Below are 12288 nucleotides of genomic sequence, written 5' to 3'. Positions count from 1 at the left end.
TGTCTGTTCATTGAGGTATGAATCGAAAAACCGATGTGCAGACTGTATGAATCAATTCTTAAGTGCATTTTACTTCATTTAGTAAAATAATACAGTGACTTTACGCCTTTGGTTTACAATGTGTAGGAGGGGAAAATGACGTGTTTTTACTGTAGAGTTATGTTGCATGTAGATTTGACAGCATCAGACAACAATTCTCTGTTATTCCAGGCCAGACGGAAGAGCACCGTGCTCTCTTTACAAGAGGACCACAAACTACATAGATAACCATAACACGATCCACTTTGGAAGCAGCATTCTAGGAATAGCGAATCCTATCATCATACCTGTGTCCACAGCAGTACCGGTAGGAGTGTCACCTAAACTTTAATTACACTCAGTGGTAAAATACATTCATGTCAGCTTATATTGTTAAATCTTCAAGCCACATATAAGAATCTGTAACTATTCTCTGAATGTTGATAATGAAACTAACAGACACAGGTCACGCAATGCCACGTCATAGATTAGGCTCAATGTCTGCAAGCGTCATTCTACATATTTAGAAGAAAGACAATACATGTATCAAGTGAATGATAAAGTTAAAAGGGGGCACGGGTGCCCCAGTCGTCTAAGGCGCCGCGATTCGCTGTGCAGAGTTGCGTCCCTTGGGCATACAGAAACCTATGATTGTGGGTTCGAATCCTGATTCGCCTCGATTATGTTTTTAGGTTTGTCAGCACCATACCCGTGCACTTGGGTTTAACCGAAGTGGTCAACGTCTAAGACATGCATCACTTAGGGCCTTCCTGCACACATTGAGCTGACATGCAGTGATATAACTGGAATACTGTTACAAGCGGCGTTAAACATAACTCACTCATTAACTAATAACATACTTTTTAGCTTAGCTGGAATATTCCTGTCTGTAGTGTTAAACAACAAACTAAGCAGAGAATATACATGTTCTTTTCTCCAGTCCTCAATAGAAATAATGGTGCAGGTGTATGACCATGATGACACCTCCAGTGACGACCACATGGACACACTCTCCAAGCTGATCAACATCCAGGCCGCTGCTACAGAACAGACAGCCGTGTACACCCAAAACACAGTATGGGGAAGGACAAAGTGAGTTAGACTAAGACATAACGGTGATGATAAGGTTGAGGGGGCCGAACAAAACTTTGAACAGAGCGGATAATTTCTTATGTTGTCAATTCTATGGATACCATAAGGGATTTGAATGAAGTGAAGTGAAATTGGGTTTAACGTCGCGTCCAAGATTATTGCACTTATATAGCGACGTGCATGCACGTGTATGTGTGTGTGTGGCTGCTTGTACTAGTCCGGACTGATGCCGATTTATAGTGCTAGCTCACTGAGATACCATGCCGCAGTTTAACATGAATACCCCACTCAGACACAGTATACTGACTCCGAGCCGACCAGTCCTTGTTTTAGCCCCTTAATGCCGAGCGCCAGACAGGGTAACAACAAGTACAATCTTTTAACGTCTTTTTGTATGACGCGGCCCGGGATCGAACCCTGGACCTTCCGCTCTCCGGGCGGACGCTCTACCACAAGACCACGGAGGCGGTCGGATTTGAATGATGGTCGGTCTAGCATCAGCATAATGTTGATCTGACTGATGCATCTAAACCTCAGGGCCATTTGATTAGCACCTGAGGTTTACTTATCACGATGTTTGGCTCATGTTACAACATAAAGAGGCTAGTTATTGGCACAGGGGTGATTCTGTAACAGGAGCGGTTCTAATCTTGGCGCAGATTTATTGATGGTGCAGGGTGGATTGTTACAAAGAAAAGATGATGTGCATGAGAAACGTTTGTGTCCGAAATATTTCAGTCGAGTTGTGAGGGATGTTGATGGAATGCGTGGGTTGTTTCTGCCTTGCATGTACTCCACCGACTGCAGTGATTGTGATTGCGTCGGGGCTTCATTCAGACGTTACCTGCACCTGGTGAATCCAAATAAAGCTATTAAGCATAGTTGCACACCACGCTGTCTCTAGTACGACAGGGCACAGGCTCACCTGAGACCACCTCCGAGTTGCCGTCATTAATTTGTCACCATTTACTTCGATTATTTTCTGAATAGTTCAACTCACCTCCCCTTACCATAACCAGGTTGTGTAACAATACTGCATTACACCTTTCGACCATAACCCCGAGCTTACTGTATAGAACCCGACTGTTTCATATTCAATTTGTTTCCTTTTTGTTGTAAGCAAATTGAAGCAATTGTGGCAGTGGTTATATGATGAGGCACCTTAATCAAAGTGCTTTCATATAAATTTGCACAGCAAGATGAGAGAAAAAGATGACAAACTGAAATGTTTGGATTGAATTTTTTTTCAGGTTACAGATTCAGGTCCGTGCCTACTGCGACCCGGACTGGTACGGGCCAGTGTGTGGGAAATATTGCAAGGCCACTACTGACCAGTGTCACTACACGTGCCACGCACACACAGGAGCAAAAGTGTGCTTTGAAGGTATTTTCAGAAGGTTGATGTCAATGTTGAGTTTGTTACTGCATTATACATTAAATTTCAAAAGAAAGCACGATTGTCTTTGTCTTGTATTACGACCCTTTCCCATTGAAGTGGTTCCAACGTACAGTAAACTACGTTTATAACGAACACGTTTATAAGGAAGTAACGGATATAACGAACCGTTGTTTTTGGTCCCGGCCATTTGCGGTATGCTTTAGATCAAACGCTTATAATGAACTCCGGTTATAACGAACAAAACATTTTTGTCCCTTTGAGTTCGTTATAACCGAAGTTCACTGTACAATGGGATCCTGTTATCCGTTCTTTCAGATTAGTTCATTCAGGATTAATAATTCATATTTAGACATTAATGTTGCACTGATCATTCAGTGGGTTGCGGAACTTAAGGTGTCATGATTGACAGGGTATCGCCCATTGATGCTTCATTTCAATCATAAACTTGCAGGTTGGGAGGGCGATAACTGCGATCAGGACATCGATGAATGCACAGAAATTAACATGTGTCAACATGGAGGCAGTTGCACAAATACACCCGGAAGGTTTGAGTGCATTTGTATTGAGGGGATCAAAGGTGAGTAAACTTTATCTTTATTCTACATTTGGGTTCCCAAGAGGATCAGGCCACATAGCATGTCATTTTGCGACCGTATGCTTACAATATGTGAAAAATTCGTGTCCCCCTCAATGGTATTGCAGAAATACATAGTTTCTACAACAGTCATAACTCTCTAAATGCATACTCCCCAACCCCCTCACCCGCACAACCTCCCCTATAAACAAACGTTTTTAAGAATACCAGTCGAGTAATCGAATGGAAGCATTAAACACATAATACAAAAGTAACAATAAATGGACTAATTGGCTAACACGCAAATTACTTCCCGAATTTATTTCCGTTAATATTTTATCTATTAAGTGCTCCCCCATTTTCTAAAATATGAGTCCACACACAAACAAAGCACACACAAACGCGAGCTGAGGCACACAGATCCATATATGTAAGCAATATGTCAAATATATTTAGTGTAGCAATACAAGGTATAACTGCTTGAAACACCGACTGTTACTCTACAGAGGAAGAAGGGCTAAAAACCTTTCAATCCAACAATATTCGGTGGTTAGTTTCGATGGCAAGCAGTCTCTGTTTATTAGGTCCTTTAGACGGCCTCTGTGGTTTAGTGGTAGAGCGTCCGCCCTGATTGTGGCAGGATGGGGGAGGCAGTTTCGATCCGCGTCATACCAGACTTGTTGTTACCGCTTGGCATGAAGGGACTAAAACAAGGACTGGTCGGCTCGAAATCATTATACTCTGTCTGATTTGGTACAAGCAGACACACACACACACACACACACACGCACGCACGCACGCACGCACGCACGCACGCACGCACGCACGCACGCACGCACGCACGCACGCACGCACGCACGCACGCACGCACGCACGCACGCACACACACACACTGAAGCCATGTCTGAATGGAGGAACATGCGACGGAAACGAAACAGGCTTCAACTGCGCATGCTCAGTTGAGTGGACTGGCGAGAGATGCGAGGAGATGGTTAATTTCTGTGCCAGCGCCCCCTGTAACAGAGGGATTTGTACACCGGACCTCTTGACGGCAACTGGGTTCAAGTGTGATTGTGATTTTGCATGGGTAGGGGAAAGATGCAGCCAAAGTGTGGGTAGGCTAAATGTTGTCTTATATCTTCATATGAATGTCTTGAGTTTTTCCTGTGCTGTATTCCTGAATCCAGCAAACAGGCAAAACAGGCAAGTAGGTGGACGCCCTCGTCTCGCACTTATACAGGTACAGCTGCCTTCTATAGTGAATGAGTGAGGTGGGTATTCCAGTTATATCATGGCGTGTCAGCTTAATGTGGGAGGAAAGCCCGAAGTTATGCAGGTCGAAGACGTTTACTACTTCGGCGAAACCCACGAGCACGGGTATGGTGCTGACAAACCTAGAAGCATAATCGGGGTGAACCGGGATTTGAACCCACATTCATAGGTTTCTGGCCTGCCCAAGAGACGCAACTCTGCACATCGAATCGCGGCGCCTTAGACGACTGGGCCACCCGTGCCCCACTGCCTTCTAGAGAATTCGCGAGACTTGAATAATGCCGTACATCAACAAATGTAAAACAAGGAAGAAGGAAAGCTCCCCCAGCGGAATTCTCAACACTGTGATAGCAGCGAAGGCGTCACGCGCTGGGATGGAGGTTGACTCTTTATCAAGGTCACTACTAAGGTCAATATTATACGAGCGCCTCAATCAATTTACCACTAACTATCATCAGCAACAAAGTAACGATATGAACTGGCACATAACAGGAACTATAGATGCCGTCAGACAACACACAGGTTACATGGTTTTTTTAATTTTTCTTCTGGACAGTGTATCCAGCCAACGTATTGAGTCAGATGACTCTGTACATTGTTTGATGTAACGACTGTTGATCAGCATCTGATCCACCCACTTAGACTAAAGTAAAGGCATTTCTTGTTCTATCAAAACCAAAATGGAAAGAGGATTTCATGGCGATTAATTATGTTATTTTTTGCTAAAACACATGTTTTTCTTATAATGACTATTTTGTCATCATGAATTATCTAATAATAAAGTAACATATTTGAATGGAAAAATTGGCCAAAGACTTCATTTTCAATAATAACTTCATATAGGCTTTGGATGTCATGAGAATTATTCCTAAAAACCTCATTTTCTCTGTATTCAGACACTGCCAACATCACGCTCCTGGGAGAGATTAATTACACAAACAGAGGTGACCTGACTGATGGCTTGAACAGACTCATCGCAGAACTTGGGGAAATTCCAGAAAAAGTGGATGTCAAGTTTGCCGCAAATACACAGACAGAATGCAAGTGAGTGATAAACAGTGAATGAGTGTTTTTAAACATGCAGTTTTAGTTGCCCCAGACGTATGTATGTATGTATTGTCAACTAATAAGAATAACAAAAGGACATGTGTATCGTTATCACCTGGTGTCAGTGGACTTTCAGTGATCCATTCATATATTTTTTCGCCAGTAATTTGGTCATACGCCGAATTTCTGTTATGCTAGACTTGTTATTCTCTCTGAGGTTGACGTTTTATGTATATTTGACACACTTCTCTTTTGCTAAATCAGCTCTTAACGTTAATTATAGTTAAAATGAACACTGCGTTTGATGCCATTCTGATCTGATATACTATAGATAATGTAAGACATTAAAAGCATCTCTGCCATGAGACTGATGGAAGACCGGAATGCCAACACCGCACTGTCATCGCAACTATCCGAGTGTGTCAGAAGCGGTTGATAGCTCAGTGGTTGAATCATTGACTTGCACGGCGGCTGACCGGGTTCTAATCCCATGATGAGCACACAATATGTAGAATCTGTTTGCGTGTGATGTAATGAATGTGGGACACGAAAACATAAATGCAAACCTGGGTCGGTGGGGGTAGTCTGTTGTGAAAGGGCCAGCTCGTCACGCCAAAGGCCTGTGTTCGATCTCCCACTTGATTTGGATGGAATATTGCTTAAGGCGATGTAAAACCCAACTCGCTCCGACCTCACTCAGCCATTTATAAATACTGATAATTTTCTTATATTTACTTATCCAGATAGATATGGAGACTAGTTTGTAAATAGGAATCAATTACATGATGTACATATCGTATCAGATATATGCAGGTGTGTCTTAATCATTATAGGCTAGCAGCAAGTTCAAGTTTGCAAAGGGCGGTCGGGTAGCCTAGTGGTTAAAGCGTTCGCTCTTCACGCCGAAGACCCGGGTTCGATTCCCGACATGGGTACAATGTGTAAAGCCCATTTCTGGTGTCCCCCGCTGTGATATTGCTGGAATATTGCTAAAAGCGGCGTAAAACCATACTCACTCACTCACTCACTCAAGTTTGCAAAAAAGAATAATCACTAAGTTTTGTTTATTCACTGTCAAGTTATTCACGAGACTTGTGCTACTCAACATCTCAACTTTTGAAGAGAGGTTAGGCATGAAACACAAGGCGCATGCAGCGATTACTAGACAAAGAATAACTGATAATACATGCAGACAATGGTCGTCCATACATGCATTGTAAATAATTTTATAAGATTTCTATTTCCTTGAATAATATTCTCGAAACAATCGACATTAATACAAATGAGAACTCGCGCTTGTTGACATTAGAGTAGCTGAGTAATCGTTCTAGATAACAAAATGAGATTTCTGTAATATGAATGAAATGGCGCCAAACCCAAACCAAGACTTGAGTCAATTTCCCACTTCATGAAAAACACATTGATCAACTATGTGTGGCTTGGTCATTCAATGTGAGGATGGACCTGTTTAAAAAATGTCTTAGCTAATATTTTGGCGTTACTACACAATTATTTCTCAATCAATGTATGATATAATAGATTGCCATATCCATACCCATTGAGGTACGGGGAAACGTCACCAATCTTCCATGTTTGTTGTAAGAGACGACTACAATGAAGACAGGTTCGTTTCAATGTGTGAGCAGACCGATTGTATCTCACTGTATCCCTGATAGCGGATTGTTTACATGTCGCCGTGACATTGCTGGCTGCAAAACAACATTGACTAACTTCGCATTTTCACTGTATTTCCACAACACAATAGATCCGAAACTAACAGATAAAACACGGTGAGTCAGGCCTTTGATACATTTTTTAAGGCAGTCCAGTGACCACTAAAGTCCATAGAGTTGATCGAGGACGCGTCCATATATAGTACTGTAAAGATATCGTTCTTGGAATAAATATACTTATATGCTTAGTCTTTAATTAGCCTTTACAATGTTCAAAGTGGATACATATGTGCTTCTTGGTAACCAAAACTTCCAAGTCATCTCTGCAGCAGAGTTTATACTTTAGCGATGTCGTTCTATTTGCGTCACGTAATTAAGATGTAACTGTAATGTATAAATAGTAACATATGTGTAGCCTCTGTAGTTTCACTTACGCATTAAAGGCAGTTTATTATATTGATGGCGGACTCATTCTATCAAGTTCAATGCTTAGAGTGAACTGTTTCTTTGGCAATCGAAGTGGGATGTAACAGAGGACATATGTGGCTTGTTTCAATCTTAATAAATAATGGGAATATCACGTAATTAAAACATTGTGGAAAAGTATTCTTCATCAGTCATGACGTTTTCAATAACGTTTTGGGGTTTAACGCCCCTTTGGGCAGTATTTCAGTTATAACACTGGTGTCAACTTCATGTGTGAGGAATGCCCGAAGTGATGCAGATATTGTGTAAATTAATCTGTTTTTCATGACGACCAATGGCTACACCTTACCCCATCATCAAACGAGTAGAAGGCGTACCACGGACATGGTCGACACATTTATTGTCTTGGGGATGCTCTTCCTAATATTGTTGGTCGGGTAGCCTCGTGGTTAAAGCGTTCACTCGTCACGCCGAAGACCCAGGTTCGATTCCCGACATGGGTACAATGTGTGAAGCCCATTGCTGTTGTTCCCCCGCCGTGATATTGCTGGAATATTGTTTAGCAATAGCGCCGTAAAACCCTACTCACTCATAATATTGCGTTTTGTGCCATCATGTTCTACTCCATAAGAGCCAGTTAAAGAGGATCTGGTGATTATATAACGGGTGGCCTGGTTATCAGTGTGTGATTGTAAATGCTGTCTAGCATTGGCTTTTCTGGTCCCTAGCTATTTACAGGCCGCCGTGATAGAGCTGCCGTATTGCTGAGTGCGGAGTGACACAACACTCACGTAATCAAAAGATGTTATATTACAGTTTTACTTTCATAGCTGTTTTTGTCCACACGCAATTCAGTCAGATTACTTCCACCTTCGGGCGCCATGAATACAATAACACTTCGCAGTGAGGACGCTGTCTTTGTTTAGCGACGCTCTCTTTGTTTGGCGACTGCAGTAAACAGCAACAGGCGACCAGGACATATAAGGTATGGTTCCCAGGGCTAGTATTTACACTTGCTGAGCAAGATATTACTGCACATGCTAAAATGGACTTAATCATGAATTTGAATGAGCTGGAAAAATAGCATGGAATAGCAGGCGTTGCACGGTACATCCAGACAGATGTGAGTAATGGAAGTAAATATTTACCTCAAGTATTGCCTCAAGTTCAATGACACATCATAGGCTTAGGAAGTATTAAACACGGACCCACATTCGCCCTGGTGCGATTTAAGTAAGGATTTAGTCACGTGTAATATACGTCACAACATATGTGTGCGCAAACGTCTGTAGTCTCCGGTAATCTCTTGGGGTTTAGATATCAGTGGACCGAACAGTGAACAGTACATTTGAGACAACCCTCCATCCAGAACAGCTCTGATGACGACTTATGGATATGATGTCTACTTGTAGATATTGGCCGGCACACTGTTTGGGTGTGCTTTTTGCGCTCTGGCTGCTGTTGATTTCGGTAAGTGCTTAAGTCATACTTGCACACTCGTTTTATTGTATATAATTCACATACACGGAGTTTGAAAAATAAATAAGAAAGCTATTCACCTACCGGTGTATTTTGTATGGTTTTTATTTAAATCTTCAAAGCAGTGAATCGCCTTAGCTCTAGGTTCTTGTTTGTCGCTTGATCCGTTTTTTCGAGACAAGCGGAGTACTGATATAAGACACCTCCTTAAACGAGATAATCTGGTTCGACTTAACTAGGTTTAACTGTAAACTGATTAAGTGTCCTCTTTCTCGTTACGCAAAATGGGATTCAGGTATGCCTAGTCAGTAAAGTGTTGGTTCATCACGCATGAGTTTGGGTTCAATTCCCAACCTGGGTTCAATGTCTGGATACCATTTATTGTGACCTCCCACCACCCGCTGTGATATGGTTGGACATTGCTAAAACCAGCGCCCATAGTAATGGATACTTGGGTGATTAATTTATGTATTTTGAAATGAGTATTGGATCTGATATACTTTCAAAATGAAACACACAAACGAAGTGTAAAGGTAAAGTGTCATGTCAATCCAAGACTCATCCATTTTTACAAACCCTATTCAACAAACTCAGCTTGGTATACTTTAAAATGATGTCAATTTTCACGAGAGATGATGAACGTGTAGCGTTTCTGATCAGAACCCAGGCCTTTGTCATGCCCAGTTAAATCCTCAAAATGTTCCCAACTAAGAGATGCCTACTATATTGACATTGTGACGCGTTGTGAATCGATGAAAATTCTTAATCATATGTATTTTAATTAACAGTTTCCTTTGTGGAGGCAGTTGAAGGTTTTCCTGATCTTGGATCATCTTCGAGGCTCTCCCGTCTCTTTTATACGGCTAGTAAAGTGCAAACTATTATTGCGTCCTCGACATATTAAGTCAATTCCCGAGAGAAAAAATATAACAATCGTAGAAATTAATGAAATGTCAAGGAAACGAGCTAAAATCATACCTTTGATCTTGACATTGTGTTTCCTTAAAATAACGATTAATGTCCTGTAACGAGCTTTTAATGACTTACATCCTGTTTCAGTGCCATAAACGTCGAAACCCTATTTGTCCGGCAGCTGGCGGGGGAATAAATCCACCGTGTTTGTCTAAGCAAAATACATCCGTACATACGTACATCTAACATGCGTTTACTTTAAAATATAAAAGAAACAATTGATAAAAAGGGTGACACTGTACACACTATTGTCTTATTTGTCCCAAATGCGATTGAAAAATCCGAGGAGGCAAACTGGGCGCCGGCACGACGTAGAAATTGCTCAGTGCGTTTAAGAACGGAAACCCGTTTTAACCCCACTGAAGTTAATTTCCTCAGTGGCAAATATTGTCGTTTGGTGGACGATTTCGCCTGTCATTTTTTACCGTGTGAACGCTATTGCCGTTTGTTTACTTGCTCTTAAATAGTGGAGAGAATCATCCTCTGAAGGTGACACCTTGTCTGCATGGAGGGCTGTTAGAGTTAATCCTTTCAGCCGGAGATACTTGGTGACAGCGCGGTAGCCAGTTGTGTTCATTTTCATCGACAGAGAATACCTAGCCACTTTGATGCCTGCAGAAATATGCTGCCTGGTTGTGTTTATGGTTCAACTGCAGCCTGTAAGAGTGATATACTTAGTACATGCAAATGAAATATAAGAGTGTACTATACATCCTTCGTAACAAGGCTCAAAACGTTTCAGCCACCCCTCGTAAGTAGAGTCACAATTCACTGCAAGTCACTGCGTTAGGTTCTGTCGGTAACATTTACCGAAGTAAGGGGAGAAAATATACCCCCACAGCTGAAACGCATAACCATTTTGTGTGGGAAGCAACAAACATTCACTTCGTCATCAGAACACTTGATAAATGATGAAAAGGCACACAGGACACGTGTCCAATATGAAGACGAATGTCCAGGTCATGAGAACTCAGTACCTCGCGTGTTCGCCATTAGCGTGAAGTATTGTTTGTCACCTCCTGCTCATAGACGAACGGATCGCACGGTGGCGAATATTACTTCACTCGGCCGGTGGTGTTGCTGTGTTTGGGGTTCAGGATGATCACTGCACTGCCACTACCAAACCTGTTTGCGGCTAAACCTTTATGGTGACATTGGGCCATCATAAATCTTCCATCTGCTCGATGCAGCATAAATCTCGACTCGTCATACGCTGTTGACGATGTTGTTGCGATCTTCGGCAGCCACGAGGCTATGACTAAGGCTATGCGGGTATAATGCTGTTCGTGCCGATAACAAAGTCTAACAGATGATGCCATAAAGATCTGGCTACATCCGCCTGTGACGTTCCTGCTTCAGATCGTCCGATGAGGTTGTTCCGGTTTGCACGGTAGGCTGAGGCATGAAAATACCAGCTATTGCAAGAGAATATCACATTGAAAGAAAATAATTAGGTGGAGCGATGTTTCTGCTTGTCCATTTGAGGTGACATGAAATACATAATCGCGCTACCATTAGCTTTCCGTTTTTAACTTTAGATACAAGACAGGATATGATACTTATAATCAAAATGTGCATAAATGTATTCTTTCTATGTACAATATGTACATATATCATCTGATAGTTTGAGAATAGTTTATGGAGGAAGAACGAATGTGCAATAGAATACGCGGACCATTTCACCTTCCATGATAATTTCTTTATGGTCGTTTGCAAATTGTGAACATAGATTTGTTCATCAACGTTTGTACACTAGTCCGTTTAGTAAAATTTCGGGATAAGACACTTAGGCAAGAAGTAGGCATCCCCATGTGCACCAATTGTGCTCACCTTCTTGTGGATTTGTTTCTTTATGCAAATGAATCGAAATTTCTGATCGGATTGGCAAAGTCAAAACAAGGTAATTAGTCCAAGAAGTTAACTTAAGCATCAGGTATATCGATCGTCTGATATCGTTCAGAAACCATCAAATAGCCAATCCCCTTCCACTGATATGCCCACCTGAACTACGAATGAAGGAGACCAGTGCATACTCTTTCTACCCAGATTTCAAAAAGAGCATCACACGACTCTTGCACAGAGTGTGTTTGATGAAGCTTACAACATTGAAGACCCAAGTGAAGCTTTCAAAACGTTTTATGGTGGACATGTGGAGGTCCTTTCCAAATTTGACGCATTAGTGACAGAAATGATGTCCGATGCCATTGCACATTTTGACTTGTACCAGATGTTCCCATGTTTTTTCAGGTGAACAACTGACTTGCCTTTCCCACCAATGGGGCAGGATACGCTCACCTTTTCATAAACACATGATCATTATATAGTCCTGGAAATCT

Source organism: Haliotis rufescens, unplaced genomic scaffold (genome assembly GCF_023055435.1).
Source record: "Haliotis rufescens isolate VD_foot unplaced genomic scaffold, xgHalRufe1.0.p SCAF_16, whole genome shotgun sequence".
NCBI lineage: Eukaryota > Metazoa > Mollusca > Gastropoda > Lepetellida > Haliotidae > Haliotis > Haliotis rufescens.
The sequence above is the reverse complement of the archived record's forward strand: the minus strand, read 5'-3'. Positions refer to the sequence as shown.